The sequence below is a fragment of the Chiloscyllium punctatum genome, chromosome 1, assembly GCF_047496795.1.
Source record: "Chiloscyllium punctatum isolate Juve2018m chromosome 1, sChiPun1.3, whole genome shotgun sequence".
Classification (NCBI taxonomy): Eukaryota; Metazoa; Chordata; class Chondrichthyes; order Orectolobiformes; family Hemiscylliidae; genus Chiloscyllium; species Chiloscyllium punctatum.
Genome location: NC_092739.1, coordinates 42,606,133 through 42,615,411, shown reverse-complemented (window position 1 = coordinate 42,615,411; position 9,279 = coordinate 42,606,133). Strand labels below are relative to the sequence as shown.

General features: G+C 42.1%; 2 non-coding genes across 2 annotated transcripts; both read left to right on the top strand.

Moving 5' to 3' along the window:
• The first annotated feature begins 227 nt into the window (after positions 1-227).
• trnag-gcc (transfer RNA glycine (anticodon GCC)) lies at positions 228-299 on the top strand. The gene has a single exon. It is a non-coding gene; the product is annotated as a tRNA-Gly (tRNA).
• Positions 300-7,912: 7,613 nt separating this feature from the next.
• trnag-gcc (transfer RNA glycine (anticodon GCC)) lies at positions 7,913-7,983 on the top strand. Its single transcript has one exon. It is a non-coding gene; the product is annotated as a tRNA-Gly (tRNA).
• The last annotated feature ends 1,296 nt before the right edge of the window (positions 7,984-9,279 follow it).

The window sequence follows — 9,279 nt, the reverse complement described above, 5'->3', positions numbered from 1 at the left end:
TGCGAAAGCATCTGTCGTTTCATGGTGACCTTGAATGAATGAATGCTGTGATTGGATAAAGTGGAGGAAGTGGCAAGTTGTGAGTGATGGTGTTGTGGATAGCAGTGGATGAATCAAAGGAAAGAAAGAGAAATGGGAGGAAATTACTTGGCTTGTTGATACAAACTTTTGAAATGGGGCAGATATGTGTTTACCTGCACATACAGACAAGTGCATGCATGCCTCTTGCATTGGTGGTTCAGTGGTAGAATTTTTCACCTGCCATGTGGGAGGCCCGGGTTCAATTCCCGGCCAATACATGGTGTCCCTTTCTGCTCATTCTTGCCAAGTACCTCCTTGAGTGCCACCCCTAATCCTGTGTTCAGCTACACTGCCATGGTGGAATTCTCTATCGCAACGCGGGAAACCCGGGTCTGATTCCCGGAATGAACAAATACGTGAGAACACGCTATCAGCATCAAATAACTGCAATCCAAGGCAAAGAAGAAACTAGCCCTCCAAGAAAACCTGGACAAGCTCACACAAAAGAACAACCCAGACCATTTAAAAGCTTGTTACAGGACTGCGTTGGACCGACCACTGACAGACTCTGAAAAAGCCTTCCTCGTTATGAGGAATCAACTACAACTTCAGAGATGCAGACAATAAAGGATTTGCTAGCAAGACACTAATCTACCCTGGAAGACAACAGACTTACGGAAGACATCAGGCAGACAGTAGCACTAACACTAAGCTGGAAAGTAAAAAGGGCACACCCTCAACATTTGGGACAAGAAAGCCGTCAAAGCACTCAGACAATATTGCAATCCTCCCGGCAGACCAAGAGCGCATGACCGCCATCCTAATCAGAACACAATACCTCGAGAAGATGAACTCATTAGTCTCAGATATCACCAATGGCAATGGACCCGAATCCCCCACAATGAGAAAACCGTATCTCAATGTACTGAACAAACTCCAGAAAATAGGCCATATTAACAAGACTGATTTCAATTGAACAAAACCCAATGGATCTAACACAACCCGTTTCTATGGATTACCTAAGGTACATGAACCAGCCCCACCTTCCTGGCACACCAACAAACAGCTTAGCAAAGGAACTTCACCGAAAACTAAAATACCTAGTAGAAAATGCATGCCATTCCATCCACTCCACCCAAGATTGCCTGAAGATCATCAAAGTCACCAAGATAGAAGAGGACACAGTCATGGTCTCCTTCAACATCCCAGCCCTATTCAGAACAATTAATATCAGCCTGGCCAAAGAAACACTGACCTCACTGCTACAGGAATCAAGGACACACACACCAGACAGCACCAACTCCATCAGTAAGGACAGCATCCTCAAACTAGTAGACCTGTGCCTCACTACCCACTTCACCTTCAGTGACTAGACCTACAAACAAATCAACAGGACACCCATGGGATCACCAATATTGGAATTCTTAGCAAAAGCAGTTGTGGAGAGACTAGAACAAACAGCCTCCACCATGATCCAACCGAAGTTTATCCATATCAGTCAAACTACTTCAATAGGAAACAATGATATATATAATTTGAAATATAGCCTTTGATGTATGGCAGGAGTCCAAGTACTTCAAGCAGAATTAGTGCAAAGGGGCGAAATGTTCACAGTTTGTTTGCTCACAGAATAAGTTGAAAGCTTCATACCTGGTTTGTGTGAGCAGCTATCAATGCTGCTGCCAAATGGTGTCATTGCAAAATTGGCAGGTGTAGTTGCAGTTCCTGGAGCTTTCCGACAAAGCTAATGTCTACAATGATTTGGAGATGCCGGTGTTGGACTGGGGTGTACAAAGTTCAAAATCACACAACACCAGGTTATGGTCCAACAGATTTATTTGGAAGCACTAGCTTTTGGAGCGCCGCTCCTTCATCAGGTGGTTGTGGTGTATAAGATCTTAAGGCACAGAATTTATTGCAAATATTTACAATGTGATGTAATTGAAGTTATATATTGAAAAAAACTTTGATTGTTTGCTAAGTCTCTCATCTTTTAGAATGAATATATTGGTTTCAGTTCTTTCATATGCCAATCGCAGAACTTTTTTAAAGTTACGTTCTCAAGTGAACTTTAACAATAGGTGTCATGTCGGCCCAGATAATGAATTGAAGGTGTGAGGTGCCCTGTGTGAGGCTGTCTGTGCCCCAATGTTCAGACTGATGCTTATCTAAAAAAGGGATTTACAGAATCATACATGGATTCATGATGTCAGTGAGTGGATAGACTGGAGAAATGATGGTGTGAATCGACGGTGTGGGGTTATGCAGCATGAGGATTTCTTTTCAGAGCAGAGAGATAAATCACGTGTGGAAAAGAGTAGAGTAGAGGAAATTGTTTGTCCTGCTACCATGACCTTTTGACCTGGTTACACACAGTCAGGAAAAATCCCAGGATATGTGCCCTGAATTAGTTCAATTGCTGCAGTTTCCACTGGCTCTTCAACCACACTAGGCAGCACTCCTATCTGTGAATCAGCTATATCATTTGCAAGGACAAATTGTATTCCTGGAGCTGAGAGTGTGTCCAGTATTCCTACCATGACTTCTCCACTCTTCACTAGACACTCTAACCTCACATTACATAATTGAGCGCTTCTTGTTTCACCCTAAATTCCTGTTATTAGTGCTTTATCTGGCAATAGTCCTTCAGAGTTACATCTCTCCTCATCTTTCAACATCACAGATTGAGAGAATCCTGTATGTCTTAATCTTGTAACCTCTTTACCTGCTACTCCTGGCCTATGTCAGTCAAATTTATCTTTGCATGTATATGGTTTAATTCCTCTTTAACCAACCTCCAACCAGCTAGTACATTTTGGTGCAGCTTTCTAGCTTCCACTGTGCTTTCTGTTCCCACTCCAACAAAATTCACTGGCTTATCCTGTTTTCAGACCTCTAGCTTCCCATTGCTTTTCCTAACCCACTGACATTGTGACTTCATGTGGCCTACTTTATTGCAGTGAAAACATTAGAGCTTTTTAACTTCTCTTTACCCTTCAATGGTTTCTTTTTTATCCTTTGGTAAGTTATCATTATAATCTTCACTGAGATCTACTTTTCCCTTTCCATGTGAATTGAGGATTTCTCTCTTCCTCAATTTCCATCCCTCATCGATTGAAATTGATTTTGAAAGCCAGACTTTGATTTATGGACCAACTCATAATCATCAGCCATTTTGGCTGCTAATTTTGCCGTTTTAACTCTCTGCTCTGCCATATGAGTTCTCACAATTTCAGGAAGTGAATTTTTGAACTCCTAGCTAAGTGCCAATTTGTGAAGTTCGAGCTCCCTCACTTTCTGCCTTTCCTCTCCCTCCTTTTTTGTCTGTTCTGTTTTTCATCCTAATTCAAACCATTTCATTTCTGTTGCCTCTCCTTGTATTTTGCCTGGAACTCAAGGTGCTTCATCTTCAATTGAATTTTAGCCATTTCTAAAGATTCTGATGGGATTTCCATCAAATGTAAATGCTGAGCTGTTGCTGCGATGATCTCTCCTTTCCTCACGAAAGGAGGCAGCTCCAGCTCCAGCTTGTCTGCTGACTCCAGCAGCTTTCATCACCTTTTGCAAAACCCCTGAAGTCACTTCTTCGACCCCCAGAAAACTCCGGGTGACTGAGAGAGCCATTGCTATCCCAGGCACTGTTGAAACCAAATAAATTCAACACCGGAACAAAAGACACTAACACCTACCACTCGCTGCCTTCGAGTCCAGCAACCCTACTCCCAGTTGGGATCTACAGAACAAATCCTGGATGAGCCCCGAGTCTGTTATGGACCAGGCCAGACTCCCTCCAAACATTTCAACAAAGTCGCCCAGACCTTAACTTTGCTCACTGTTTTAAGCAGGTGCAACGCCTATATTCTAGGAGGGAGGCAGGTGGTCAAACCACTTAGTTTGAAACAAAACAGAATTTAGTTACAAATAAAATGAAATGAAACGTGAACAAAAGAGAATAAAATACTGATAACTTAACCGCTCCAAAAACCCAACATATCATCCCAACTATTCCAAATACTTGCCACAATCCCCATCAACACCCCTTAGCACAAAAGGTAAACTCAAACACAAAGTCTTACAGGAGTGATGTCAGCGAGCAAGGAGGATCAGTCTGGGCCTTCGGTTTTGGCCAGCAGCTTTTACAACTGTCTGACTGCTTTCAGTGAACAGCCAGACCCGGGATCAGCTGAGCTGGGAGAACTGGCCACACCCCTTTCGTTGCCCAAGTGTTTCTTATTTAACTTGAAAGCCTTTTTGCCTCAGGGAGGGTCAGTTGGCGATAAACAAACTGGCCCTAAAACCCATCCAAGCCCAGACTTTTTAGAACTTGTGTTTCTAAGATCTCCTGTAAAAACCACAAGGACAACGTAGCCTTGTGAAAGGAGTAGCATCATCACAACAGTGCTGTACAGTCATGAAGGGGTTACCATGAGTGGGTGCAGATCCCATCATGTCTCACAGCATCTGGCCATTCCTGCATAAGGATACTTCCTGACCACTACTGTTCAAGCAGGTGAAGTCCTGAAGGACACGACTGTCAGACTGTGTCTGCTACAGATGACAGGGGAATGGAAAAGAGATAAACATCTATGGGACCACACCCTCACCAATCTCTCTGTCACAGACATAACAAGCCTGGAGTGTGCTGGTGCGAGTGAGCACACACAAGTCATATCTTCACATTGATGATACATTCTATTATGCTGGGTGTCACTACCAGTGTGCTGAAGAGGACAGAATTTGAAGAAATCTAACAAGTGCAAAGTGGGCATTTCTGGTGTACTTCCACAAAGTGTTCCTCCTCACCTGGCATTTTCCTCAAGTACGATGAGATGAAGAGTACTGTAGAGCATTCCAGAAACATCACCAGGCATATCGAAAAATGAGGCATTATCCTGACCAATCAGCAACCCAGGACTACTTTGTTTCAGACAGTGGAAGCAGCATGCAATAATCTGCTCCCTGATGCTCGGTTTGAGGGGAATAGGAAGTTGGACTGTGGAATTCACTGCTTCTGGCCTGCTCTTTCAGTCACAGTATTTGTCTTATCATGGGAACCTTGTTACATTGGGGCATGGACTGAATAGTATGTGAACATCTTCTTCTATTCTTGCCCTTTGATGGAAGAGAGCTATTATTAAAGAAACTAAAGATGATCAGGCTGACGATACTGTTATGGAAACATTTCCTTGCTGTAACTCTTATAGTGATATGGACTCAGACATTTCCAGCTCAGAAGGAGACAATTTGGCTCATGGTTCCCATGTCAGACACAAAGGGCTGACTATATTAATCCTATTTTCCAGCTTTTGTCCCAGAGGTATGACACTCTAGTTGAATAGAAATTGTTAAATCATTCCTGAGCATTGCTGGAGGCCGGCAATTTTATTGTCCATACCTACATGCTTTTGAGAAGGTGATAGTGAGTTACCTTCTTGAAGCATTGCAGTCCATGTGCTATAGGTAGACCCACAATGGCTTTAAGGAGGGATTTCCAGGATTTTAAACCAGTGACAGTGAAGGAATGGCACTATATTTCCAAGTCAGGATGTTGAGTTGGTTGGAGGGGAACATGCAGTTGCTGATATATCTGCTGCCCTTGTGCTTCGAGATGGAAGTGATTGTGGGTTTGGAAGGTGCTGTCTCAAGATCTTTAGTGAATATCGGCAGTGGATCTTTCAGATTGTACTCACTGCTACCACTGAGCATTGGAGATGGAGTGGGTGGACACTTGTATATGTGGTGATGGTGGAGACCACTGCAAGAGGCTGCAAATGGATGACTTCTGGTTGAAGGTTGCTGCGAATGCTTCAGCCTTATTTTTTGCAAGATGTGCTGGGCCCTTCCATCTTTGAGGATAGTGATAGTGGAGCTGCCTCCTCCATTGAGTTGTTTAATACTCCATCACATTCATGGCTAAACGTGGCACAACTGCAAAGCTCACATCTGACTTATTCATTGATGCTCAGTCTTGAGTTGCTAGATCTATAAAAATGTTGTGGGAAAAGGTGGTTAAATACTAGTGCCATCTTATACAGCAGTGAAATCAAAGTTAGAACTAAAATGGATCTTGTTATGTCTTGTTGTGCTGGATATAATATGCCCTTGTCAGGTTTGATTTCAGCAAGGGATTTGCAATGCAGGCTGGGTGGTCAAGCCACCACCTTCCTACCCACTTCCAACCTCACTCCCATAACAAAAGGGGGAGTGCAAAATTGGCACCGGGCTCATCATATTTAAATCTTTTTTAAAAATCAAAAGTCAATTCCTGAAAGTAAAACCCATTCCCTTGCCTATCTTGGATCTGTATGTTCCAAACCAGACAGGCCTCTGGTATACGTATGACAGTTATATGGCATCACTACGTGATGTTCTCATATAAAGGTGTCCGTCACATATTGAGTTACTTTCTACATGTAATCGAATGAATTATAGAGCAACATCAATGACATACACAGAAACCAGACTACATATGTTGCGAATAAACTTCAAGACATTGGATGCAACAAAACCTGGCTCTCTGTGGTATACATTACATAGGCTAATATATAGAAAAGTGTATCACTCCCTCCCTGTGGTGCTAATTTCCCCACATCCTGCCTAAATCCCTGGATTTACCTTCCTCGAGAATCCATGGGGCTATCTTACAAGGCTTGACTGGAGTCCAAGCAGCTGGAGGTCCATTCCGATTTGTTGGTCGCTCCTTTGGGTGGGAATTCCACACAATGATGGGCAGCAGCTCCACTAAGTTCTCGTATTCAAACTAAAATGAGGAAAAAGTGTTGGAGAAAACTCAATAGGTCTGTAACATTGGTGGAGAGCAAAGCAGAGTTAACATTTCAAGTTCTGAAGAGCCAGAGGATTTGAAACGTTAACTCTACTTTCTGTCTACAGATGATGCCAGACCAGCTGAGTTTCTCCAGCAATTTCTGTTTTGGTTTCACATTGTCAGCATCCACAGTTCTTTGTCTAAATTCTGGGTTAACTTGCCTGAAGCTCTATAGCTGTGGCCAGGCGTCTAGCCCACCAGTTGGCTCTCTGGCCATTTTCTTTCGGTGGTGGGTGGCTGAGCCACCTGCCCCGCCCGCTGTCCTTCCCAGAATGCTCTGGCTGAAGGTAACATAGAGTAGAAAGAGTCACACTTTAGGTTGAAAATCCTGGAGTCCCATCAAGAGTGTTTTATTCATCATTCCGTTTGGCCCGCAGACTGATACATTGTTTCTGAGCGTACAACTGTGACTGTGGTATCTTAGGATTTAATTCCTGCCAATTACTTTCGATACTTATATAAGAGTAATGATTTGGAGATGCCGATGTTGGACTGGGGTGTACAAAATTAAAAATCACACAACACCAGGTTATAGTCCAACAGGTTTAATTGGAAACATTAGTTTTCCGAGTGCTGCTTATTCATCAGGTGGTAAGGAACGACGCTCCGAAAGCTGGTGTGCTTCCAATTAAACCTGTTGGACTATAACCTGATGTTGTGTGATTTTTAATATTATATAAGAGTACAATGCGTCCACAGACAAAGCGTTAGGTGCAGCAGTGTATATTTGAAACATTTTCCAAAATACAAGTCGTCACTTTAATGTAAGCCACAATCGAGATGCGCATGGGACCTTGCATGAATACGCAATGTGCATTGTACCTGTGCTAGAGAGTAAAGTTTGACATGTGCTTAAAAATGAGGTTTCCAGGATTACAAGAATGCTTGGGTTTAATGGTAAATGTTTGTTCAGACTTATTGAGTAAAAGGGAAAAGTATAGAGTAAAAGTAAAATGCAGCATATTCAGTTAAGTGTGATTTCACAAAATAATGAAACACCATATGAAGAAAAATCTCCGCCATTAATTTATTTAGTGAGTGCAAAGCCATTAACACACATCTGTTGCATTGGTGGTTCAGTGGTAGAATTCTCACCTGCCACGCGGGAGGCCCGGGTTCGATTCCCGGCCAATGCAGCTTGTGTATTTTACTTTCTCCAAAATACTAACTTTCTTGAAAAAAAATTCTTCTTGTACAGTTTTTATGGATTTCATGAAATCCCAAGTATTTTACCCATGTTTTTACCATTTTACTCCAGCAAGTTTTCAAACTCTGCTTCATAAAAGTCCTGTTCTTTACATCTCACTTCAGCAGTTACGTACCTACTCTTAAAAACTGTAAAATCAGCACTTCATCATTCTTACAACCATCAAACTATCAACTCTCGTAAATACTTTCCAGTCGTCAGCTTTTACATGATGTTTACTTGAATCACATTACTTATTTCGTAACATTAAGACAATGTTTACATAACTGGTGTCTCTATTTTTTTAAATCCAACTCAGCTGTGACACATGTGTAAAGCAAATGGGATGAATTTACCCCCATTCATAATGTACTTTTCAGAAAAGTAGACTAATAGCTTTCACCGTGTATCCTGCATAAGAGTGTGGACTTACACTGAGAAAATAAATGCCATTTAAAACCACTGAGCAAAATTGGGTGAAATCATTCATTGGCACATCTTGTCTTGACAAACTAATATCAATCAGTCAATTCTTATTTTCCTTTGGAGAAGGTTGGGTGCGTTACATTACTAAACAGAGGCTGCTGAGGAACAAGGTCTTTAAAGATAACTGTTTATTCACATTCTCATATATGCACTTAGACAAATAGCTGTATCCTAGGTGATGTGGTGGCTCAGTGGTTGGCACTGCTACCTCATAGTACAAGGGTCTCAGGTTTGATTCCTGCCTCAGGTTATGGTTTGTGTGGAGTTTGCATGTCCTCTCTGTGTGGGTTTCCTCACCCAGTTGTGTAGGTCACGTGATTTGACCATGATAAATTGCCCATAGTGTTAGCTGCATTAGTAGGATGGAGGATTGATTGGATCAAAGGGCCTGTTTCCATGTTATAAGGAATCGCATCTAATCATTGCCCTTCCTCATCCTATTATATTGTTCCTGATCCAGTTCCCTATTTACAATTGGTTAACTCTTTACACAGTCATTGCCTCTTCTCAATATTCACATCATCCATCATTTCCCCCAAACTCTCCATTTCAAGGCTGTGGTGCTTTCACAAATCTCCTTGATTGTATGTGAAGTTTTCTTATTGAAGGTTCAGCTCTCTAAGATTTTGCTTTCCAAGAATTTATATATGCTCCTGACTACTCTCAAAAATGTTAACTCTTTGCTCTCAAAGATTTGTTGCCATTTACAGCACAGAAGGGTGGGGCAGCTGGGTGTCATTCAGCCAATTGTATCCACATC